Here is a 26,714-nt window from a genome sequence, read left to right on the forward strand (position 1 = left end):
TCTTAAAAAAGGAGTTGGATGGTTATCTGAAGAGAAAAGGTCTTCAGGGCGACAGGGGAAAGGCAGAGATGAGTTACCCTTCCAGAGAGCTGGCACAAGCATGATGGGGCAGAAAGAACTCAGTCTGAGATTTAATCATTATATGATTCAATGAGATCAGTGGATGGCTCCTGAAGACTCCGCAAATTAGAGCACTTATCTGTAGAAAAGGGACAGCTAAGACATGCCTTGAAGATTATGAAGAGAATTAACATGATTACTGTTTTCACTTTGTGTGCAGACTAAGTCTAGGGACCATAAATATAAGATAGTCACTGATGAATCCACTGAAGAATTCAGGAGAGACCTCTTTACTCGGGAAATGTTTCAAATACATGATGTCATTTAGGCAAATTTCCTTGATACATTTAATCAATAGGTAGGTACACGAGGGAGAAAGACGATAGAAGCTTATGCAGATAGAGTGGCATGAAGTATAGTATCATAAAATCCCTGCAGTGTGGAAGCAGGCCATCAAGTCTCTACTGACCCTTGGAAGACCATCCCATGAAAACTCACCTTCTTATCTATCCCTGTAACTCTGCATTTCCCATGGCTAACCTACCCATCCTACACGTCCCGGAACACTATGGGCAACTGAGCATGGCCAATCCACCTAACCTGCGTAACTTTGGGCTGTGGGAGGAAACCATGGCACCCAGTGGAAACCCATGCACGCGTGGAGAGAAGATGCAGCACCACACAATTGCCCAAGGGTGTAATCAAGCCCCTGGTCCAAGGCAGTAGCGCTAGCCACTGGAATACCGTGCTTCTTGTAGTATGTAAGCACTAGCATGGATTGTCTGGAAGACAGAAGTTGTTTGTGGCCATTCTTATATATAGTTATATCACATGTAATCATATATAGATTTCCCAGGATGTTGTCTGGGCTACAGAGTTACATTTATGAAGAGACTGGGTAGACTGGTATTGTTTTCCTTGGAGCAGAGGAAACTGAGGTCTATAAAATTATGAGGGGCATTGATAGGTTAGACAGGAAATAACTCTTCTGGTGGAGGGATGATCAGGAGGCATAGATTTAAAGGAAGGGGCGGGGTTTAGAGGGAGTGTGAGTAGAAACATTTTCACCCAAAGGGTGATGGAATCCTGGAACTCATTGCCTGGCAGGGTGGTAGAGGCAAAAACACTCATGACATTTAATGCGTATTTAGGTGTGCACTAGCAATACTAAGGCATACAAGGCTGGAAAATGGGATTAGAATAGTTAGTTATTTTTGACTGGAGCAGACTTGTTGGGTCAAAGGGTCTTTTGCTATGTTGTAGACTCGATAAGTCATTATCACTTTTCTGAGAACGGAGATTCGGGCTAAAATTCTGACACGTGAGGTTTTCCCATTGGTGCTGTGTACTTGTGAAATAGTTCCTTCAGAGCGCAGTGAGTCAACAGAGCTGAAATTGTTGCGACAATCTTCTTTTGTAGCTTTCCATGATGACAATCACTTTGTTAGACACAGCAATGTCCCGGCCAGTAAAGAGTGGAATTGTCGTATTGAAATCCCCATCACCATTGCAAGTCACAGGATGTAATTACTAGCTGTTAAATTAGATTAATAACAACTGCAGAGGTGTAACAGTCTAATGAAAATGTAACCTCCCTCTCAAAATACATTATTTTGGGGAATGATTACCGTGAGGGAGTGAGCTTCAAAAGTATTTTCATCTCACTCACTCATTACAAAGAAAGATGTACTGTTGGTGGTTTGTAAACTCCCTCATTGTAATAAAGTACAAATACAATAGCGGGTAAATAAAGGGATAAAGGACACTTGCAAAATGAATGCACAGAAAGGAATAGTGAAAGGCTGATGGTAAAGGAATGAGACCAAAGAAATTAGTGATAGAGAAGGATGTTTAGATGCTTTAGTTGAGCACTGCAGCACTGATCATCTACCACAGCAGTTCCTGTTAAGCCAGCACCCTTGTACTTGCTAACTGGATGGCATTAAACACCAATGTTAATTTAGTATACTCATCTCATGTGCAGAATCCTTCAGAAACTACCTCTACAAACTTTTAAGTTCTAGAATTCTCCAGAACTCTGTACTGTTCTGATTCAGACCCCCGGCATTTTCCTCTTCTTCCTCTGTCCACCAATCACCTTTAATCTTTAATATCTTACGTTCCAGTGACAGATGACCTTGTCTTAACCACCCTACAAACCCACCTCCAACTCCTTTAAGATAATAAAATGTGAGGCTGGATGAACACAGCAGGCCAAGCAGCATCTCAGGAGCACAAAAGCTGACGTTTCGGGCCTAGACCCTTCATCAGAGAGGGGGATAGGGAGAGGGAACTGGAATAAATAGGGAGAGAGGGGGAGGCGGACCGAAGATGGAGAGTAAAGAAGATAGGTGGAGAGAGTATAGGTGGGGAGGTAGGGAGGGGACAGGTCAGTCCAGGGAAGACGGACAGGTCAAGGAGGTGGGATGAGGTTAGTAGGTAGATGGGGGTGCGGATTGGGGTGGGATGAAGGGATGGGCGAGAGGAAGAACAGGTTAGGGAGGCAGAGACAGGTTGGACTGGTTTTGGGATGCAGTGGGTGGGGGGGAAGAGCTGGGCTGGTTGTGTGGTGCAGTGGGGGGAGGGGACGAACTGGGCTAGTTTAGGGATGCAGTTGAAGGGGAGATTTTGAAACTGGTGAAGTCCACATTGATACCATATGGCTGCAGGGTTCCCAGGCGGAATATGAGTTGCTGTTCCTGCAACCTTCGGGTGGCATCATTGTGGCACTGCAGGAGGCCCATGATGGACATGTCATCTAGAGAATGGGAGGGGGAGTGGAAATGGTTTGCGACTGGGAGGTGCAGTTGTTTGTTGCGAACTGAGCGGAGGTGTTCTGCAAAGCGGTCCCCAAGCCTCCGCTTGGTTTCCCCAATGTAGAGGAAGCCGCACCGGGTACAGTGGATGCAGTATACCACATTGGCAGATGTGCAGGTGAACCTCTGCTTAATGTGGAATCCACTGTACCCGGTGCGGCTTCCTCTACATTGGGGAAACCAAGCGGAGGCTTGGGGACCGCTTTGCAGAACACCTCCGCTCAGTCCGCAACAAACAACTGCACCTCCCAGTCGCAAACCATTTCCACTCCCCCTCCCATTCTCTAGATGACATGTCCATCATGGGCCTCCTGCAGTGCCCACAATGATGCCACCTGAAGGTTGCAGGAACAGCAACTCATATTCCGCCTGGGAACCCTGCAGCCTAATGGTATCAATGTGGACTTCACCAGTTTCAAAATCTCCCCTTCCCCTACTGCATCCCTAAACCAGCCCAGTTCGTCCCCTCCCCCCACTGCACCACACAACCAGCCCAGCTCTTCCCCCCCTCCCACTGCATCCCAAAACCAGTCCAACCTGTCTCTGCCTCCCTAACCGGTTCTTCCTCTCACCCATCCCTTCCTCCCACCCCAAGCCGCACCCCCATCTACCTACTAACCTCATCCCACCTCCTTGACCTGTCCGTCTTCCCTGGACTGACCTATCCCCTCTCTACCTCCCCACCTATACTCTCTCCACCTATCTTCTTTACTCTCCATCTTCGGTCCGCCTCCCCCTCTCTCCCTATTTATTCCAGTTCCCTCTCCCCATCCCCCTCTCTGATGAAGGGTCTAGGCCCGAAACGTCAGCTTTTGTGCTCCTGAGATGCTGCTTGGCCTGCTGTGTTCATCCAGCCTCACAGTTTATTATCTTGGAATTCTCCAGCATCTGCAGTTCCCATTATCTCCAACTCCTTTAAACCTGTCCTTAAAAAGAACATCTTCAACATGTTTTTGGACACCCCTCCTAGTACTCTCCTCTTTGGATTGCTGCCTCTCTTTGTGCTTTAGAAACATTTAAGGTTGCTATATATTGGTAAATTCTTGTTGCTATTGTTATTATTGTTGTTGAGGTAGAGATTGGGAGATAGAGGGCCAAACGTACTCAGTGTTTATCCAAGCTGAGGCTTTTGATGAAGAGTGGATGAATTGAAGAAAATAAAGGTGAGAGTTAAGTAGCGTAAAGGGATGTTGATGACTAAAGTCAGGAAGAAGGAAAAGAGGCAGTGACCAAGGAAGTTTGCTATGCACAGAGGTTAAATATTAAAGGGAGGTATTAGTGTTTTGCAAAGAGAATTGTCAATAACTGCCTTGAGGCTGAGACATTAGCATTAACGGTGAATTTTATAGACTACCAAGCTAAGATATGCGCAAAAGAAAATCTAATCTTGTGTGGTCTGTTTTTCAAACCCTCAGCAGAATGTTCTGGAAAATGGCAGGAGGGCTGGTCTGATGATCAGAGGTCAACCATCCATGGCCACGATGCCCATAATCCTCCCAGGAATAACCGCAGGTAATCCATCCTCTGGCGCTTGAAGATCTCTTGGCCAATTATTATGACCAGTTGAGTACCTTTCCTGCTGTGCCGTGTTATTGTTCATAATAATCACTGAAACCTTGCAAATGTGCTGAGAAAATACATCAGAAACTCATGACTTCTTGTCAAACCTGATCAAAGATGAAGCAGAGAGCTTCCTGTCAAAATTACAAGGAGGCCCTCAGGAATTATCAGTAGTTAATTAGCACGCTGATAGTGGAAAATTAGGTACAGCTTCCCTAAACTGCTAGGCCTCCCACATTATCATGTATGCAGTCTCATTTAATAACACATTAATGTTGTTCTCTTTGGGCTACACTTTCTGTGCCTATCACCTCAGCTGATTGGAGGATTGCTTCATTCACATTGTTGTTTTGTCCAGTCATATTGCTCACTTGAGACCAGGCTTAGAAGTCAAGACTTTTTTCATCTTTGTTATGTCTTTTCCCAAAGTCTCCTGCAGTTGGAGTTCAAAATTGGCCAGCCAACACAAACGTGACAGAATCCCCAAAACGGGGAAGGGGCACACTCAACAGGTTAAAGACCTTTTCAGATTTTAGTCTTTTTTGGCCCTTTATGAGGTTTAACCACCATGGCTCTATAGTGAAAATTTTGGCTCTGTAGGCCACATTGTATACTTTGCTGATGGTTTTTCTGCTTGAAAAAGTTTCACCAGCACTGCACTTTTCAACCCTGTACTCCATGCAAGTTAGATCACTAATCACTTGATTGAGAATTGTTAAAGTCAATGTTATGTGGCAGTGATCCCCTTGTGTTTAGTCTCCACTTGAAGAAATGGCTTTTTTAGAAAATTGCATGCTTTCAAAATTGCACCTTGCAGAAATTAGCTTCTGTATCAACGATAATCCCTCCCAATGCCAACAGCAGGGTGTTGACAGTTGAGGATTCTGTGATAGTAACACCATTGACTATCAAGGGACAGTGGCTAGATTGTCTTTTATGAGAGATGATCATTGTCTGGCATTCATGTGGCACCATTATTACTTGTCAATGCTGATATTGTCAAGGGCTAGCTGCATTTGAATTTGGACCTCTTTGGTGTCTGATGAGTTGTAAATGACACAGAACATTGTGCAATCATTGGCGATTATGCTGACCTTATGACGAAGGGATGGCCATTGATGAAGCAACTGAAGATGTCTAGGCCTTGGGGCTAACCTGGTGAACTCCTGCAGAGATATCCTAGAGTTGACCCCCAACAACCACAAACATCTTCCTACGTTCTACATAGAATTGTGAAAAGACTGATGAGTATTCTCACCAAGGCTATATCTCGGGATCAAGGATGACCTCCTTGGACTCCAGTCCAATGGCTTCTAAGAGTGTTAATGGGCTCAAAAATGATCTGTAGACTCTGCCATGTGTGGGGCAGGTGGTGTTTGGAGGGTTGGATAAATGAGATGTAATTTGCCAGACTCGAACTGACTACAGCATTTATATGGCTAATCCTGCTAAGTTTATGGTTATTGGTGATCCCCAGAAGATTGGTGGTAGGAGATACGGCAGAGATCATTGAGTTTCAACACTGAGAATCAAAGACACTGTTCTTGATGTTCACTCAACTCCTGCCTTACCAACTCAACTCGCTCAAATCAGTGAGCTCTGACCTTTTGCACTCACTTGTATAAAGTCTTGTAAATAAAACATCATAGAGACCAATGTTATTTATTAAAGTTTAGGGGTTGGTGGGGCTGGGGCGGAAGTGGGGGTTGACGTCTACACAAGTAGCCCTTTCCAGGGATTGTAATCCGGGCCAGGCTTTGGAACTTGCCGAACTGTGGAACGGCGGACGCTGACAACAATTGTTGGCTGTGGTCCTGAATTCAGCTGAACGCCGCTCCAAAGCTTAATCTACCGCTGTTTCTGAAATTAAATGACGAAACAGGAACGGTGAAAACACTGACCAGTCTATTTTCACCAACCCCATCCCCAATCTATCGCAAAGTATATGGATAAGTGAGCAATTTGAGGGTCAAAGTCAGGGGTTGTTTCATGCACCAAATATACTATTATTCAGGGGTATGCGATACCTCATTAAGGCCAGTAGGAATTGCAGCCTATTCTGACACTTAGCTAGCCCACGGGATATATCCAAGGAGACTTGGGAAGTCAATAAAGTGGGCAACGTTCATCAGGGCCAAGAGTCTTACGTTGGGTGTAAGTTTTGATATTATGCCATGATCAGGTCACAATTTTACAACAGAAGATTCCAAATCTGAGAACAACATTGTTCTATACCTCCCTCCAATCTGGGACAGATCGTGAACCACTATCCACAATAGGCACTGTAGAGCCTTTCCAAAGCTGCTTAGCAGCTTCCAAGCCCACAACTATTCCCATTTAGAAGGGCAAAGACAACAAATATACTGGAACACCTACAACTGCAAGCTCCCCTCCAAGTCACTCACCTTCCTATCGTCATTCCTTCAGTGTCATTAGTTAAAACCCTGGAAATTCTTCACTAATGGCATTGTGTGTCAACCTACTGCATGTGGGCTGCAGCAGTTCAAAAATTCAGCTCACCACCAACTTCTCAGTTGCAACTAGTTTGGGCAAGAAATGCTGGATCAGCCAATGCCGCTGACACCCTGTGAGTGAATTAAATAAAACCTATAGATGTCTTTAATTTTGCCAAGGCTTTTAAATGACACTTTGTCAAATTCTTTAAAAAATTCCTGAACATAAAACCAACTAAACTACACAAAACCACCTGCTGTGTGATGAAGAAGGGGTTACCTCTATCACCATGGATTCCTGCCACTGCTCATCATGTAGTATGAGCTAGCTGGACTCCTGATCAGCAAAAGGTAGATTTACTGTTAGTTTTCTCAGTTTAGATTAGGAATTATAGGGTCTAGAGTGGTCGAGGAAGACCACTAAGCAGTTTAACAGGAAGAAGGCCTTGTTTTAGACCAACTGTGTGCTAATGTGAAGACAGAAAATTGTACTGGTATGATAGCTATTGGTACAGTACTAGCATTCTGTACTCGCCAACAGTTTTGTTTACTGTACTGTTTTCTGTCCTGGCTGTTTATTACACTGTATAGGAGATAGAACTTTGTTCCAAGTCGCTGGACTTTGTCTCAGCTTGGAATTGCAAGTTGTGCCATAATCAAACGTGAGCCTCCAGGCCAAGCATTGATTGAGGGGCCCCAACACGCAGGAAGTTGTGAGACCAGGTGCTTTTCTCTAGAAGAGTGTGAGGCTTTTTCTAAGTCTCTTTTTCTTCCATTTATTATTCATTTATCATTACCATTATTATCATTTATTAATACCAAAAAAAACTTATATGTAAGCAAATTGCTGCCATTGAGCCTTCTCTTTAATTATATTTACCCAAATCTTAATTATATTTACCCAAATCCGTGATCCAAGAAATTATGTTAACTGGGATCAACCCTGGTTCAATGAAGTGTGCAGGAGTCTATGCTAGGAGCACCACCAGGAATAATTATAATTGAGATGTCCATCTGGTGAAGCTACCAAACAGGGCTACGTGTATGCCAAATAGCAGAAGTAGCAAGTGATAGACAGAGCTAAGGGGTCCTACAATCAACAGATCAGATCTAAACTCTGCAGTCCTGCCAATCCACTTTTGAATATTGGTGGACAGTTCAATAGCTCACAAGCATTCCCATCCTCAATGACGGAAGAGCCCAGTACATCAGTGCAAAAATAAGGCTGAAACATTCACAGCAATCTTCAGCCAGAAGTGCCAAGTGGATGATCCATCTCTCCCTCTCCAGTGGTCCCCAGCATTACAAGTACCAGTCTTCAGCCAACTTGATATATTTCACATGATGTTAAGAAACAGTTGGAGGCGCTGAAACTGCAAATGCTATGGGACCTGACAATATTCTAGCAATAGTGCGGGGGACTTGTACTCCAGGTTTTGCTACTGCTGTTCAATAGCATTCACGTCACTGAATTCCCAACCAACAATATTCTTGGGTTTATTGCTGACCAGAAACTCAACTAGGATCACCACATAAGCACGACGGCAGCAAGAGCAGGTTAGAGGCTAGGAATACTGCAGCAAGTAACTCACGTCCTGACTTCCAGAGCCTGTCCCCTAGCTACAAACCACAAAGTTAGAAATGTGATGGAATACACCCTGATGTTTGAATGGTGCAGTTTCAAAAACACTCAAGAAGCTTGACACCTTCCAAGGTAAAACAGTACACTCGATTGACACCACATTGACAAGCATCTACCTCCGATGTTCAGCAGCAGCAGTGTTTATTATCTACAAGATGCACTTCAAAAATTCTTCAAAGATCCTGAGACTGTTACTCTGAAACCCGCTTCCATCTAGAAGAACAAGGACAGCAGATACATGGGAAACCACCAGTTTCAGCTTCCCGTCCAAACCATTCACCATCCTGACTCAGAAATATTTCACTGTTGCTTCACTATCACTAGGCCAAAGTCTTGCAATTCCTTCCTTAAGGACATTGAGGGTTAACTTACAGTATGTGGACTGCAGCAGTCCAAGAAGGCAGCTCACCACCAACTTCTTAAAAGCAACTAGTCATGGACAATAAAGCCTGGCCCAGTCAGTGATACCCACATCCCCTGGTGAATAAAACAATAATGTCTCATATAAATCCAAGGTGTTATTGTTGTCGGAAAGTGCCAGTCTCACTCAGAGAGAAACCAACAGTAAAGGATCAGCCATGACCATACTGAATAGGTTCAAATGGCCTACTCCTAACTCCTATGTTCCTTGAAGGTTAGCTGATATCCATATCCTCTTGCAGCTACAGCTGAGAATGTTCATGGCATTGTGCTCCCAAATTGCCTTAAATACAACACTGCCTCGCCCAGAGAGGCCAGCAGGGTATATCATACAGTAATGGGGAAAATACTGAGTTTTCTTTCCTCTGTGTCAGATCATGTGAGCAGTGTTTGATGCTGGCACTGGGCATCAGAAATGGAAAGATTTTCTACCCTCTCTCGATGTTGACAGGCAAAATTATTCACAAGGAATGAAATATATTGCAAACCTCTGCCGATCTATTTCTTGTGCTGAAGGCTTCAAAGAAAAACCTTGGCAATTGTTATGAAGTGAAGCTCCTCGATGGTGCAGAATACCTTTCTGATAGCATTTACCAAGAGAGATAGAGATTTAACATGACAGGCTATGTCTTTTTGTATCAGCCTGCTCTGGGTCTGTGGGAGCGAGGGAGAGAGAGAGAAACTTGCAGTGCATACGAAAATTGCCTGGCTATGGGTTATCTTTATTAATCTGATTATGCACAGAGCCAGTCCGATCTCAAAGCCATTGAGCTCCATGGGACTTGGAAATAGAAGTCAGAGACAGTGTAAATATAATATTGCATCCTGAAGAGATTCAGAATAATGGCCAGAGCAATAAAACGATTAGAAAAGGTAGCATGAATGGTAATATTTCTCAGAAGAATTCAATTTCAACAACTGAAGATAATGAAAGAAATTGATTTGATATGTATTGATAGGAAAGTTACCTTGCTGGAATTAGGCTGGCACATTGATTCATTCTTTTATGCAATGCACTGGCATCCTTGGGAAAGTCCAATATAATTCCTAATGCATAAAAATAACAGTTTTTTTTATGATGTGTTCAATAGTAATCCTTATTCTTCCAACAGTGGGAGCACTGAGTGATCCTAAAACCAGGAAGTGTGAATTGATTTACTTGGAATTCACCTTTCCTCTTGTGCCATGTTAAACATAATAAAGCTTTATGTCAGGTTCAAGCAAGTTTCAGAAGGAAGGAAAGAAGGAAGAAATAACATTTATATCTCACTTTTTAAATTCTCAAGACACTCCCGCAGTTGATACAATACACCTGAAGTATAGTTTCTTTCATAATGCAGTGAGACTCTGCAGCTAACATGTGGAGAAAAAGATCTGCAATAGGCAATGATCAGTAATTCTCTTGGTTAGAAGAGTTTTTCTGTCCTACTCTTGATTCGATGCTGCCAGGAACTTTTTGATTCATCTGAGAGAACATTTCCAACAGAAATAATTTATTTTTATTCATTCATTGTGTGTGGCTCCCTTCTCCTAACTTCCCTTCTTCCACTCTTCTTGTTACATCCTCAAAAAAATTCCAAGTGGCTTGTCAAGCATGATTTCCCCTGCCATAAATCTATGTTGACTTATTTTTAGTGCATACCTGGAATGTGAGTGCCACTGGCCAGGCCAGCATTCACAGCCCATCCATAATTGCCCAGAGGGCAGCGAAGAATTAGGTACATTGCTCTGGGTCTGGCTAGACCATGTAAGGATGGCAGTTTCCTTCCCTAAAGGACCTTAGTGAACCAGATAGGTTTTGTCATGAACATTGACCATTAGATTCGTAATTCCAGTGTTGTTTTTAATGGAATTCAAATTCCACCATCTGCCACGGCAGGAATTTGAACTCAGGTACTCAGACCATTACTTAGGTGTATAACAAACAGCCAGCACAGAGAACAGTTTGTCACTTGCTCGGGCGGATCTTACTCTTCACTTACCAGCCTCCACATCCTCTAACAAACATACCTCTCCCACTGCCTGTCCCTGGGCTGGTCATAATAGGGCTAACAGAGCACCTCTCATCTAGCCCGGACCACTTCACATTAGCCTGGTCCTCATGCCGGCTGTGAACGATTCCTGGTCTGGACCCTGAAACTGTGGAGAGTACATACCCGCTTGCATAGCCAATCCCTCAAATGTTTTATACCTTCTGGTATGGTCCTCATTTTTTAGCATCACCTTTCCAGTCTATTGGGGAATGGGACATGTTTCCTACTGATAGCATCTGTGCATTCCACAATGATCCAGTTTGCCCTATGCTCTTAGTAACACCATGTGGATCAACACTTAGTGCTCCCAGATTCCCTCATTCCGTCACACTCAGCATAATATGGGTGGCACCCTGGTTCCATGACAAGGTCAGCCAAGAGACCAAAGGTTCACCCAGCTTCTGCTTAAACTGTGACCTCAAATCCTATGCTTCATACAAAGAGTAATCTCTCATTGTCCTCACATTTTGTGGGTTCTGTCCTCCTATGCTATGGTGGGTCGTGCTATGAGTCCCTTTCCTGAGGATGGTGCTGGAGATATAACATCCCCTTCCCCATGTGCCCATTCAGAATCTGAATAGGATGAATACCAAATGTCCCCATCCCAATGGTCAGAATTCCATTGTGAGATTATAATAACGCGTGCACTTTGACTGGATCAACTTTCCGAATGCACTGTTTTACTCTCTTTTTCTCTTGTACCATCATCAGATTGCATTTTATGGGGTTCTGTTTCTCCTCCACCTTCTCTACTCTTTCCTACGTTATCTTAACTGCTTCATTTATAATGATGTTATGCTGTTCTATGGTCATCGATGTGGCCTCAAGCTCATGTTTTTGGCCTAGCACTCTTCCAATATTCTACATGTTGAACGCAAAGCTGTTAACAATATCCAACTGATTTGGGGTACATTGTCCTTACTTTTGGAGAAGCTCACTCCTTGCAAGCACTCGTGTCTGGCATTCTGAATGACTAGCCCTCTTTTCTCTCTTTTTTTGGTCATAAACTCTCCCCTGTTCTTATGGGGTTCCTAACGGTGCTGGCAAATTGGCCGTGGACTGAATCCATAGTCCGCCACATTCCATCCTGCAATATGAAAGGTCTCTGGAGCATCAGGTTGCCTTTCCATTCTCTTAACTATTATCCCAAATCCCACACTCTTTGCCAAAAGTTCTTCGATTGCAGCATGTTTCCAAGTGGTCCTTTTGGCTTCAGATAAAGTGAAGACTCGACAACAGTAATTTGGTTAACTATGAATGTTTATTAAGCAATAATAATAATGATTGTGGGAATAATAAATGCAAAAGAAAAGGGAAAAGCAACAAATCTCAAACACTTCTGTCCTTTGGGGGCTCCTCGATTGATGGCTGGTCTGGGGAATTATGTTCATTCCTGGTATCGTTCACGATTCCGGTTTGAGTCAAAGCCCAACACTTGGAACGAAACTCTCTCACCCTTGTACGGTGTAACAAAGAGCCAGCATAAAGAACAGCAGATGTGGAAGAAAAAACTGCTGACTAGTACAGAAAACTGCTACAGAGAAACAAGCTGCTTGTGTCATCTTTGGCCCATTGAAGAATATTCACAGGACTCATTCTAGGTCAGAGTATTATTAGGTCATTAGTCGAGTATTGTTATTAATTTTGCCAGCCTACTTTCCCATCCTAAACAACCTATTTTCTCTTGCAGCTGTCAAATATTATCATTAGCTTTTAGCCCTTTGGTCCATCCTTTATGCATGTGCCATTGGATATATTAAGGTCTCTAGTTTTGTTTTGCTGCCCTGCTACTGTGTAGACCATCAGGTCACACCTGGGTTTTTATTGCAAATACTGCGGGCATTTAGGTGCAGAGTCAGGCCTGAGTTCCTGTGGGGCGTTTTGCGAGTGCTGTTGGAAGTAGTGGGTAACTAGTACAGGATGCTATAGAATAATAGAAGATAGTCAATTAATAGCGAGTTTTGAGAAGATTTGTAGCTCAGGTTGAGGTTCTGGATGTGAGTTTGCTTGCTGAGCTGGAAGGTTCATTTTCAGACGTTTCGTCACCATTCTAGGTAACATCATCAGTGAGCCTCCAATGAAGCGCTGGTGTTATGTCCTGCTTTCTATTTATCTGGTTAGGTTTCCTTGGGTTGGTGATGTCATTTCCTGCATTGGTGATGTCATTTCCTGTTCTTTTTCTCAGGGGATGGTAGATTGGCTCCAAATCAATGTGTTTGTTGATGGAGTTCTGGTTGGAATGCCATGCTTCTAGGAATTCTCGTGCGTGTCTCTGTTTGGCTTGTCCTAGGATGGATGTGTTGTCCCAATCAAAGTGGTGTCCTTCCTCATCTGTATGTAAGGATACGAGTGATAGTGGGTCATGTCGTTTTGTGGCTAGTTGGTGTTCCTCAGCAATAAACCCAAACAAACAGACAAAACAGGCTCAGAAACCATAACCACTCTCCCCTACATCAAAGACATTTCCGAAATGACTGCCAGACTACCCGGACCTCTTGGCATCAGGGTAGCCCAAAAACCCACCAACACACTAAAACAGCAGCTAATGAACTTAAAAGACCCTATACAGACAACAAATAAAACAAACGTCATCTACAAAATACCTTGCAAGAACTGTGACAAACACTACATTGGACAAACTGGCAGAAAGCTAGCCACCAGGATACATGAACATCAACTAGCCACAAAACGACATGACCCACTATCACTCGTATCCTTACATACAGATAAGGAAGGACACCACTTTGATTGGGACAACAGATCCATCCTAGGACAAGCCAAACAGAGACACACACGAGAATTCCTAGAAGCATGGCATTCCAACCGGAACTCCATTAACAAACATATTGATTTGGAGCCAATCTACCATCCCCTGAGAAAAAGAACAGGAAATGACATCACCAACGCAGGAAATGACATCACCAACCCAAGGAAACCTAACCAGATAAATAGAAAGCGGGACATAACACCAGCGCTTCATCGGAGGCTCACTGATGATGTTACCTAGAATGGTGACGAAATGTCTGAAAACGAACCTTCTAGCTCAGCGAGCAATCTCACATCCATAGTCAATTAATAGGTGGAGTTGGAGTTAGGGAATCAGTGATACTACATGTATATGACTGCACTGACTATAGTTGATAAGATTGGCAAATTAAAGGCACACATTATGAAGGTGTACTGAAATGCATTAATGCTCATGAAGGTGTGTTGAGGTACAGTTCAGCTGTTTTAAATGTTGCAAGTGCTGTCCTCATTGCCCCACAGAAATGAGTTCTTCAGCTTTGACCCCTGTCACCAGGCTGGGAGGTTACATTGAGGTTACACAGAAGGAGAGAGAGAGACGAGTCAGCCTTCAATACTGGTGAGCAGGATCCATTTGACAATTAAAGCTAGAGTGACATGAGAGAGCGAGTATTGAAGAATATTACTGGCTTGCTGGTAATTCTAAACATGCCAGGATGTCAGTTGGTGTTACTAACACCATGCACAAAAATGGAATAATGGTTAATATTGTCCAATGTGAACTGACACCAAAACCTTCGATATTTTTGTTTTGTCCAATGCTGAAGCAGGCGAGGCGATGGCTGAGTGGTATTATCACTGGGCTATTAATGCAGAGGCACAGATTATGTTCTGGAGATCTGAGTTCAAATCCCACATGGAAGTTGAATTCAGTAAATATCTGGAATTAAGAATCTACTGATGACTGTGAATCCATTGTTGATTGTTGGAAAAACCCATCGAGTTCACTATTTTCCTTTAGGAAAGGAAACTGTTGTTCTTACCTGGTCTGGTCTGTATGTGACTCCAGACCCAGAGCAATGTGGCTGACGCTCAGTGGCCCTCTGGGCAATTAGAGACAGGCAATAAATGCTGCCTAGCCAGTGACACCCTCGCTCCATGAATGAATAATGTTGTGGCCAATCTGAGAAACAGAGCTATTAGATAAAGTCAGTGGAAGATTGCTTTCAGAAAATTGCAGGTGAATCTCCATTTCATAGAGTCGTAGAGATGTACAGTGCAGAAACAGATCCTTCGGTCCAACTGGTCCATGCCGACCAGATATCCTAAATTCATCAAGTCACACTTGCTGACACTGAGCCTATATCCCTCTAAACCTTCTTATTCTTTACCCATCCTGATGCCTTTTAAATTTTGTAATTGTACCAGCCTCCACCATTTTCTCTGACAGTTCATTCCATACATGCATCACCCTCTGATGAAAGATTTACCTCTTAAGTCCCTTCTAGATCTTTATCCTCTCAACATAAACCTATGCCAAGGTTTAAGAAGAAGGGTCCTGACCAGAAACGTCAAACTTTCCTGCTCCTCTGATGCTGCTTGGCCTGCTCTGTTCACCCAGCTCTACACCTTGTTATCTTAGATTCTCCAGCATCAGCAGTTCCTACTATCTCCATAAGCCTATGCCTTCAAATTTTGGAGTCCCCTACCCTGGGAAAAAGACCTTGGCTTTTAACGCTATCTGTGACCTTCGTGATTTTAGAAACCTCCACTGATCTAGGGAAAAAATAGCCCCAGTCTGTTCAACCTCTCCCTACAGCTCAAACCCTTCAACCCCGCAACATCCTTTTAAATCTTTTCTGCATCCCTTCAAGTTTAACAGTTTTCCAAAAGCAGGGAGACCTGAATTGAACATAATATTCCAAAAGTGGTCTAACCAATGCCCTGTAGAGTTGTAACATGACATCCCAGATCCTATATTCAATGTGCTCCTGAGATGCTGCTTGGCCGGCTGTGTTCATCCAGCTTCACACTTTGTTATCATGGATTCTCCAGCATCTGCAGTCCCCATTATCTCTGATCCCAGATCCTATATTCAATGCACTCACCAAAGACAGCAGCTGTAAACCTGAGACCTTGGCTGGAATGTTCTCACTCATAGCTAAGTCAAGACAGATCACTTGTCAGGTGGGACCAACAGATCCCAAGTTATGACCAAGGCTCTTCTGCAGAAAAAGAAACTGTGTTTATAATAACCTGCTAAGGTGTTTACAGCATGTCCCTGGCATGATCATAACGCTGGTATGCAACTTGTAAGATATGAGGTGTGGGCGAGTGAAGGCTGTAGTACTGCTCAGTATAGGTATGTATGAGGAGATGGAGCTGGTGTACCTGAAGGAATTTGCAGTAACAGGCAAACACTGAAGAGAAACTGGGGCAGGAGATGTGTTAGCAGTGAGACTGAAAGTAGAAGAGGTATGAGAAGAGAGGAAGAAAGTTGGATTATTGCTTTGAGACCAATGAACATTGAAAATCTTTTGATCTATCCTGGGAGCTGACAGTGAGAATTCTCCCCTCTTAATTCCCCAAAGCCAAGGCTTCATCATCATAATACGATTACAATAATCTGTTTGTCTGGGTGAGCGTGGCTCCGGCAACACGTGGCACCATCAGGACAAAGGAGTCCAGCAAGTTTAAAGTCAACAACTGCAACACTGCTATTCAAGAGAGGAGGGAAACAGATAACAGGCAACTACAGGCCAATTAGTCTGCTATCAGTTCCCAGGAAAGTAGCTGAGCATCTTTATGAACAATGTCTTAACAATACGCTTAGAAAATTAAAAAGTGTGCTCACACAAATAAACTTTGTTTGACAAAAGGGAAACTATGCTTGACAAACGTAATAGAATTTTTTGAGAATGTATCTGGAAGGATAGACAAAGGGAAACTAGTAGATGTCGCATATCTAGATTTATAAAGAGGTGTCATAAATAAATTTTAACAACCAAGATGAGGGTCAATGAGTTGGGATATTACACTAAAATTGATTGGGGATTAGCTAATGTGCAAGAAACAAAGAATATGTATATAGGAAACATTTTCAAGTTGACAGGCTATGACTAATCAAGTGCCGCAGTGCTCAGTCCTGAAACCTCAGTTATTGAGTTCTGAAAAAAATGTTGTTTGACTTGATGCTGCCACACCAGCTGAGTTTCTCTGGTTATTTCAGTTTCTTTTAGTTTTATTTATAATCTAAATTTATGATTTACATGAAGAGGCAGAGTCTAATGTAACTCAATTTGCTGATGATACAGAAGTAGTTGGAAGTATAAATTGTGAGTAAGACACAGGGAGGCTAAAAAATGATATATACAGGTTGGGTGAGTGGGCAACAGGATGACAGATGGAACATAATGTGGGAAGTGTCACTTAGTGTGGAGGAATGTAATACTTTTTCTAAAAGACATGAGATTTTTAAATCGGAGAGGTTTCGGCGTGACTCTTCCAACCAACTCAGAAAGTTAGCACACAGTTAGAGAAAATGATTAGGAAGGTAAATGGCACACTAGACTTTATTGCAAGGGAATTGGATGCAGGAGTAACAATGTTTTGCTCCAACTGTACAGGGCTCTGCTAAGGCTGCACCTGGAATACTCTGTGCATGAAAGATACACTTGCGCTTAAGACAGCCCAACAAAGTTTCACTACATTGTTCCCTAGTGATTGTCCTATGATGAGAGACTGAGTAAACTGGGTCTATTGACTCACAGATTGTATGGTCCACTCTGGCTCCTGTTTCTTGCATTACTGTGAATCCACTCGATCAGCACCCTACTGATCATCTCCTTCAAACAACAGTCCATAGTGGCAACGGTGTACCCACAAGATACGCTGCTGTAACTCACTATTTTGAAAGCATTGTCCAATCTCTTAGTGCCTGTAAGGACAAGGGAAGCAGGTGCATGAGATGTCCACCAATTGTAAATTATCTTCCAAGTCACATACCATCCTGACATGGAGCAATTTTACTGCTCCCTCAGTGTCACTGGCTCAAAATGCTGGAGCTCCCTCCCTAACAGCACCGCACAGGCATTATCATCCCATGGGAGGCAACAGGTAAAAAAGCCAATAATTTCTCTTGGGCAATTGAGGATGGGCAATGAAATGCAAGTGCAACCAGAGCTGTCTACAACCCAGGACCAAAGAAAATAAATTCCGGACATGGACCTGCCCAGTTTTGCTTAGAGGATATTCCATCCAGAGAAGGCATGGAGAAAGGATCTCCTTTCTCCTACACACTATCAGAAATTGCATGTAGCACTGGAGAAACTAGATGCTATGTCTTGCAGCTATTGCTTTCAATTTACAATGTTTCCATCTGGTGAAGCTTCCACTTTAAATTGTCTCATGAATTCAATGGGTGTCAGATTCCTGAATAACAAAGTGTGAAGCTGGATGAATACACAGGCCAAGCAGCATCTCAGGAGCACAAAAGCTAGACCCTAGGCCCGAAACGTCAGCTCCTGAGATGCTGCTTGGCCTACTGTGTTCATCCGGCTACACACTTTGTTATCTTGGATTCCCCAGCATCTGCACTTCCCATTACCTCGGTGTCAGATTCCTGGTTGGCCGACCCCATCTCTTCGTAGAGATGTAACTAAGGTGCTGGATGGTCAGTTGATTGCAGACTGGATAGTGTGATCCCAGCACCAATTGGACCTCGTCCCTGGGAGCCTATGAAGGCGAAGATTACACCCTTCCAGGCTTGGCCCGTAGCCTTGTAAACTATGTCATTTCATGTACTAATCGAATAATTCTTTAATGTCTTCAGGGTCCTTGCCTCACCACCCATTGAGGTAGTGAGTTCCAGGTACCCTCTGGGTGAAAACATTTTTCCTCAAATCCACTCTAAGCCTCTTGCTCCTTACCTTAAAAATGGTTATTGATCCTTCTTTAAGGGACCAATCTCTTCCCATCTGTCTTATCAATGTTCCTCAGAATTATATACACCTCAATAAGATCCCACCTCAACCTTCTCTCCTAGAAGGAAAACACCATTAGCTTTCTTTGTCTCTATTTATGGATGAATCATTCCAGCCCAGGGGACATCCTAGTGATCTCCTTTGCACCCTGTCTAATGCAATCATATCCTTCCAATAGTGTGGTAACCAGAACTGCACACAATACACAATGATCTAACTCAGGTTGTATACTGTTCCATCATAAAATCTTTGATCTTGTATTCAACGTCTTGATTAAGAAAGGCAAGTATCCCAAGTGACTTCTTAACCACTTTTTCCATGAAGGATCTGTAGACGCACACGTCAAGATCCCTCTGATACCGTGCACTTCCTAGACCCTTATGATTTAATGTATACTCCTATGTGTACGCTTTGGCCTTGCTACGCCGTCAAAATGCATCATTTCACAATTTGTGGGGTTAAAATTTCCTTTTCCACTGCGCAGCCAATCTGACCAACCTGTCTATATATTATGTAAGTTTAATGCTTTCCTCCTTGCTATTTACTACATCACCAGTTTTCACATCATCTAAAAACTTATTGATCATCATTCCGACTTTCATGTCTAGATTATTAATGTACCCACAAACAGCAAGGGGACCACTGGACGCAACCATCCAGTCACAAAAGCACATTTTGATCATTATCCACTGTTTCCTGGCACGAAGCCAATCTTAGATCCAATTGGCCAAACTGGCCTGGATTCCATAGGCTCTTAGCTTCTTAAGCAGTCTGTCAAATGAGGCCTTGTCAAAAGCCTTACTGAAGCCATGTGGACCATATTGACCGCACTATCCTCATCTCTAAAACTGGTCACCTTGTGGTGACTTGCTGGCCTGTAGTTGTTTTTGCTTTATCCAGAGTATTCTTCATGAATAATGGCACCACTATAGCTGTGCTACAGTCTTCTGGCAACTCTCCTCTGGACAGGGACTACTTGAAAATTAATGTCACAGCCCCTGAAATCTCCTCTTTGTCTCCCTCAGCAGCTTTGGATGCATCTCATCTGGACATTGTCTTCTAAATACTTGCAGTCCTGCTAAAACCACTAACATCTCCTCCCTATTAATGCTAATTTGTTCAAGAATGTCATAGTCACCTTCCCCTGATTTCCAGACCTGCATCATGTTCTGCAGTCAATACGAAAGCAAAGTGCTCATTTAAAATCTCAGCAAAGTCTTCCAACTTCAAACATAGTTAGTCACTTTCAAACCGAATAGCCTTTATCTTTACCTAGTTATTTTCTTGCCCCTAATCTACTTGTAAAATACTTTTGGATTTCCTTAATATTACCCACCACTGTTTCTTCATGACCCCTCCTTGCTCCCCTAATTTCTTTTTTTTTGAGTAACCCTGACACCTTCTATATTCTTCTAGGGCATCTGTTGTTTTGAGCCCTTGGCGTTTGCCATAAGTTTCATTTTCTTTTTTCTTATCTAATGCTGTATGTCCCTTAGCATTCAAGATTCTCTGGAGGTGTTGATCCAACCCTTCCTCCTCATGGGGACAGATTGGCCCTTGGCTTTCACATTGACCGTTTTGAATACTCCCCCTGCTCTGATGTGAATTTTTCGGCAAGTAGCTGCCCACTGTCTACTTTGGCCAGATCCTAACTTATTGTGTTAAAATCAGCCTTACCCTATTTCAGATCCTTTATCTCCAGTCCTTGTTTGCTCTTTTTACTTTAAAACTTGCTGAATTATGGTCACTATTGCCGAAATGCTCCCCTCACTGCCATATTTACCACATGCCTTGTTTTGTTCCCTAAAATAAGATTCAGCGCCCCCCACTGTCTTGTAGGATTTTCTATGTGCTGGCTTTAAAAGCTTTCCTGGACACATTTTAAATGTTCCACCTCCTCTAAGCCTTTTACACTTTGTCTATCCAAGTTAATATTGGGGAAGTTGAAATCCGCCATTGTATTACCTTGTTATTTATTACACTTTTCTGAGATTTGCCAACATACCTGTCTTTCTATGCTCTCTTTGGGGGTCTATAATATGCTCCCAGCAAAGTGGTTGTCCCAGTTTTGTTTTTAACTTCCACTTGTGTGGCCACATTTGAGTAACCTTCTAAGATATCATCCCTCCTTGCTGCAGTAATTGACTCCTTGATCAGTATTGAAACGCCACCTCCTCTTTTACACGACTCCATCTCATGTACAGATTCTATACACCAGGAATATTGAGTGGTCAGTCCTGTGCCTCCCTCAACCACATCCCCATTATACCTATGCTATTACATTTCCACATGTTAATCAACGCCCTCAACATATCTACATGACTTGCAAGACTTTTGTATTAAAATAAATTACATCCCCCCTTGCCATCCTCCCTTGTGTAATGACCATGTGCGTACTGTATTCCAGGGTGATTTGGTTCTTCTTTAATACTTGCCTGTGCATCACTCCCTATTGTACCTTCACTCCATATTGCTAACCCATGCCAAATTAGTTCAAGCTCTCAACAACTACACTCGCAAATCTCCCTGTTATGATCCCTCTCTGTGTCAGGATGCAACCTATCGGACCAATACAGATCCCACCTTGCCCAAAAATTAACTTAGTGACCCCAGAATCTAAAACCCCTCCTCCTGTTTCAACTCTTCAGTCCCACATTTATCTGTTCTACATGCCTACTGCTTCAATGACCAGCATATAGCACCAGGAATAATCCAGAGATTAAAACCTTTGAGTTCCTGCTTTTTAATCTGGTAAATTTAAGCTCCCTAGATTCTTGTTGCAGGACCTCATTGATCTCAATGTGAACCACAAGCTCAGACTGTTTGCCCTCCCTTTTCAGAATACCCATGCACCATTCCTTCATACTGTTCCCAGGCAGGCAACACATCAACTTGGATTCACGCCTGCAGCTGCGGAGAGATTGTCAGCATTCCTTCCTGTTGAATTTTCCACCAGTATTATTCTCCCTGTCTTTCTGATCTGCTTTGTGCAGCTTCAGTCTGGCTGCTCTCCCCAGAAGAACTGCCGTCTCACTGATGCAGAAAATCTACTGTAGAGTGAGGGGCACTTCGGGGTTTTCCTGACTCCCTGTCTGCCACCCTCCTTCGGATAGTCACCCATTCCATCTCTGACGGAATTTACATAAACTGTAGAGTGATCATGTCTAAAAACATGCTGTCCATTCAACTCTTAGCTGTCCCTCCAGGCAATTCCCAAGTTCCAAAACCTGGGTCTCCAGATGTTCAGATTAGTGGCACTTCCTGCAGATGTGTTCATCCAGACTGCTAGGGCCACCCAAGATTTCGCTTGTAATGCAGGTTGTATAACTTGTGGGACTGGGCTCCCCTGCCACACCTAATCTTGGTCTTACACACGCATGTTTTCAGTCTTGGTCTTAAACTTATTTCCCTTATGTGAATGTTAATCCCCTTCCCTTACCTGCCTTTGGCGTATTTACATTACTTTATTGTATTGCTCTTGACTTTCATGTGTTTCTGGTGCTTAGTGGTAGTGCAGATGTATCTGCTGTCCTGCTTTGTGGGTTTGGGAGGCGCTACCTAATTGTTTTGATCCCCTAGTCTAAGGAAAGGTACGTTAGATGCAGTCAATAGAAGCTTCATGAGGTGTTGCCAGGAATGAAGGAATTGTCTGATGAAGAGAAGTTGAGTAGGTTGGGATTGTTTTTCATTGGGGTTTAAAGGAATAACAGGCAACCTTATTGAAACATACAAGATTTTTCAGGGACTTGAAAGGGCAGCAGCCTCCTTGTGTGAAAGCCTGAGACCAGAGGACATAATCTCAGAGAAAGGAATCACCCACTTAAGACAGAGATGAGGAGGAATTTCTTCTTTCAGAGGGTACTGAAACTGTGTAATTACTGACTGCAGAGTTTGGTTCTTTGTGTCTATTCAAAGCTAAAGATAGACAGATTTTTTAATCAGTGAAGGAATCAAGGTTTACAGGGAATAGGCAGAAGAGTGGAGTTAAGGATTGTCATATTAGCCACAATCTCATTGAATAGCGAAGCAGACTCAATGGTTTATTTCTTCTTCTATATCTTTTGATCTGATGGAATCTTGATGAATTTCTGCAATGCATCATGTAGATGGCACAAATTGCTGCGACTCTGCATTGGTGGTATAGGAAGTGAACGTCTACAAATGTGATACCAGCCAGTGGGCTGCGTTGGCCTGGATGGTGTCAAGCTTTTTGAATTGTGTTGGTGTGCTCCCATCCAGGCAACTGAGGAGTATTCCACTGCAGTCCTGAGTAGTGCTTCGTAGATGGTGGACAAGTGTGAGGGAGTCAGGGTTACTGCAGAATTCCTGACCTCTGGCCACTCGTTGTAGCTACAGTATTTATACGGTTAGTTCCAGTTCAGTTTCTAGTCGTGGTGACTGTAGAATGTTGATATTGGGTGATTCGTCATTGGTAATATCACTGAATGCCAATGGGCCACAGTTCATGGGATCCCTCCAAAGTGGAATCTGGCCATTTGGCCCAACAAGTCCATACCGACCGTCTGAAGACAAGTCCCTCATACCCCTCCCCTAGTCTCTACCTGTAACCCTGCATTTGCCATAGCTAACTCTCCTAGCCTTCACATCCCTAAACACTTTGGGCAATTTAGCATGACCAATCCACCTCACCTGCACATCTTTGGACTGTGGGAGAAAACCAGAGCACCCAGAGGAAACTCACACAGACGCAGGGAAAATGTGTGAATTCCACACACAACGGTCACCTGAGAGTAGATTCGAACCTGTGTCCCTGGTTCTGTAAGGGGGTAGTGTTAACCACTGAGCCACTGTGCCACCTGTTAGATCAAATTAGATTTTCTCTTGTTGAGGAGAGTCATTGCTTGGCATTTCTGTGGCAAGCATATTATTTACTATTTGCCAGCCCAAGCCCGGAGGTTGTCCACATCTTGCAGTATTTGGGCATGGACTGCTTTAGGAACTGAGGAGTTGGGAAGAGTGCTAAGCATTGTGCAATCATCAGTGAAAATTCTCGCTTCTGACCTTTATGATGAATGGAAGGCTATTGACAAAACAGCTGAAGTTGGTTGGGCCTAGGACATGATGGCAATAGTTGCTCAATTGGGTCAGAGTGTGACCTACTTCCATAGTATCCAGCTTCCATGCATGTCCCTAGCACCATGCAGCATGGCCACTAATCGATTAGCAGACCTGTTGTCTCCTTGGCTTTGATGTCAATGGAAATTGGCACAACATTGTGGGCTGAAGGGCCTGTTCTGTGCTGTACTGTTCTATGTTCTATGTTCTTTGTTCTAAATATTGATCAGTTACAGTTTGCATGGAGGTTTTGTGCATTGACCTGATAAATAAAACTGTACCCCAAATTCTGCCTCCTTTGTGAATATCTGCCCCATGGCATCAGAGCCTCTTCCTCCTCCCTTCAGGAACCGATGCTTCACACTAAGGGCAGCGGTCATTTACAATCCTCTTTCATGAAAAGCTGTTGAGGATTGGTAAACTGAAATTTTAAGAAGTGAGACTGATAGTGATCGGCACAAAAGATCTAGGAAGCAGGCATCTCTGGCATTGGAAGGTGCAGGGAACTGGGGGCACATTCTCAGAAGAAGGTGATGTCCATTTAGGGCTGACATGAGGAAGAATGTCTTCACTCAAAGAATAGTGAATCTTTGGAATTCTCTGCCCAGAGAACTCCGGATGCTCAGCCATTGAGTACATTCAGGACAAAGGCGTAAATAGATCTACAGAAGAATGCATTCTACATGCTAAACAATCAAGGGGTACAGAGATAGTGCAGGTAGATGGTACTGAAGCAGAAGATCAGCTAAAACCTCGTCAAAAGGTGGAATAGCCTGAAGGGGCTGAATGGCCTACTCCTGAACCTCTTTGTTAGGCTCTTACACATATTCCTGCATTTCACCCTTTTGTATGCAGCCATCCCGCGATCTATATTTGTAACTGGACTTTGGATTCTGTTATTCTTAGCGTCCTGAGGAGTTTGTATCTGCCTCTGTCACTCGCAGGATTAATGTCAGTGTGCATTCCATCGGCTCCCAGTTTTTGTTTGCTAAATAATGTCTCCCATGTTGAGCTGCAGCCCACTGCAGTTGAAAGATTTAATAAGAGATGGAACTTAGGGTTGTTTATGCTGGTGAAATTGGCCACTGATGACTTGTGACAGTTCCATCTATTGCTTGCAACAGTTATTCCCTTCCTTGTAATGTTTCTTTCATTTTCAAATTCCCTTATTATCTATTGTACCAATGGCTGCTTCTCTTCAAGTGTCTGTTTAACCTTGTACCGTGATCCCTGAGCTATGCCCAAGAAAGAGCACCATTGGCAGAAAATCCCTTTGGATTGTCATAAGGTTGTGGAAGGCAGTAGAGAAATGTGAGTCCTTTAATTTATTTCAATGCTGTGTGGAAATGCCAATCTTTTTAAGTTTGCATCACCTTCCTGAATGCCTGGGATTTTTTAAAAAATTCATTTACAGGCAAAACTAACATTTATTGCTAATCTCCTTGACAAAGCACAGTGGATCAGTGGTGAGCACTGCTTGCTTAGAACACCACAGACCAGGGCTCAATTCCACCCTCAGGCAATTATCTGCGTGGAGTTTGCACATTCTCCCTGTGATTGCGTGGGTTTCCTCCCACAGTCCAGAGACGTGCATGTCAGGTGGAATGGCGATGAAAGTTACAGGGATGATGTGGGTCTGGGTGGGATGTTCTTTGGAGGGCTGGGATGGGCCAAATGACTTGCTTCCACACTCGAGGAATTCTGTGCAATAAGGCCATGGTTAGCTGCTTGACCTATTGCATTCCTGTTTGAAAGGGAATAAAAATAAAGAATAAAGTCTTTTACAAGACTTTGATCCAACAACAATGAAGGAATGATAATATTTTTCGAAAGCAGGATGGTTTGGCAGCCTCACACACAATTTTACAGACAGTAGGAATTAGGTGATCAAGTTGCTGTATTTACTTGTATCAGAGATAATGGGAACAGCAGACGCTGGAGAATTCCAAGATAACAAAATGTGAGGCTGGACGAACACAGCAGGCCAAGCAGCATCTCAGGAGCACAAAAGCTGACGTTTCGGGCCTAGACCCTTCATCAGAGAGGGGGATGGGGTGAGGGCTCTGGAATAAATAGGGAGAGAGGGGGAGGCGGACCGAAGATGGAGAGTAAAGAAGATAGGTGGAGAGAGTATAGTTGGGGAGGTAGGGAGGGGATAGGTCAGTCCAGGGAAGACGGACAGGTCAAGGAGGTGGGATGAGGTTAGTAGGTAGATGGGGGTGCGGCTTGGGGTGGGAGGAAGGGATGGGTGAGAGGAAGAACAGGTTAGGGAGGCAGAGACAGGTTGGACTGGTTTTGGGATGCAGTGGGTGGGGGAGAAGAGCTGGGCTGGTTGTGTGGTGCAGTGGGGGGAGGGGACGAACTGGGCTGGTTTTGGGATGCGGTGGGCGAAGGGGAGATTTTGAAACTGGTGAAGTCCACATTGATACCATTAGGCTGCAGGGTTCCCAGGCGGAATATGAGTTGCTGTTCCTGCAACCTTCGGGTGGCATCATTGTGGCACTGCAGGAGGCACATGATGGACATGTCATCTAAAGAATGGGAGGGGGAGTGAAAACTAGAAACTTACCTAGAATACACCTCCTCCCACCCACCCTCCTGCAAAAATTCCATCCCCTATTCCCAATTCCTCCGCCTCCGCCGCATCTGCTCCCACGATAAGACATTCCACTCCCGCACATCCCAGATGTCCAAGTTCTTCAAGGACCGCAACTTTCCCTCCACAGTGATCGAGAACGCCCTTGACCGCGTCTCCCGTATTTCCTGCAACACATCCCTCACACCCCGCCCCCGCCACAACCGCCCAAAAAGGATCCCCCTCGTTCTCACACACCACCCCACCAACCTCCAGATACAACGCATCATCCTCCGACACTTCCGCCATTTACAATCCGACCCCACCACCCAAGACAGTTTTCCATCCCCAC

The sequence above is a fragment of the Stegostoma tigrinum genome, chromosome 4 (genome assembly GCF_030684315.1).
Source record: "Stegostoma tigrinum isolate sSteTig4 chromosome 4, sSteTig4.hap1, whole genome shotgun sequence".
NCBI lineage: Eukaryota > Metazoa > Chordata > Chondrichthyes > Orectolobiformes > Stegostomatidae > Stegostoma > Stegostoma tigrinum.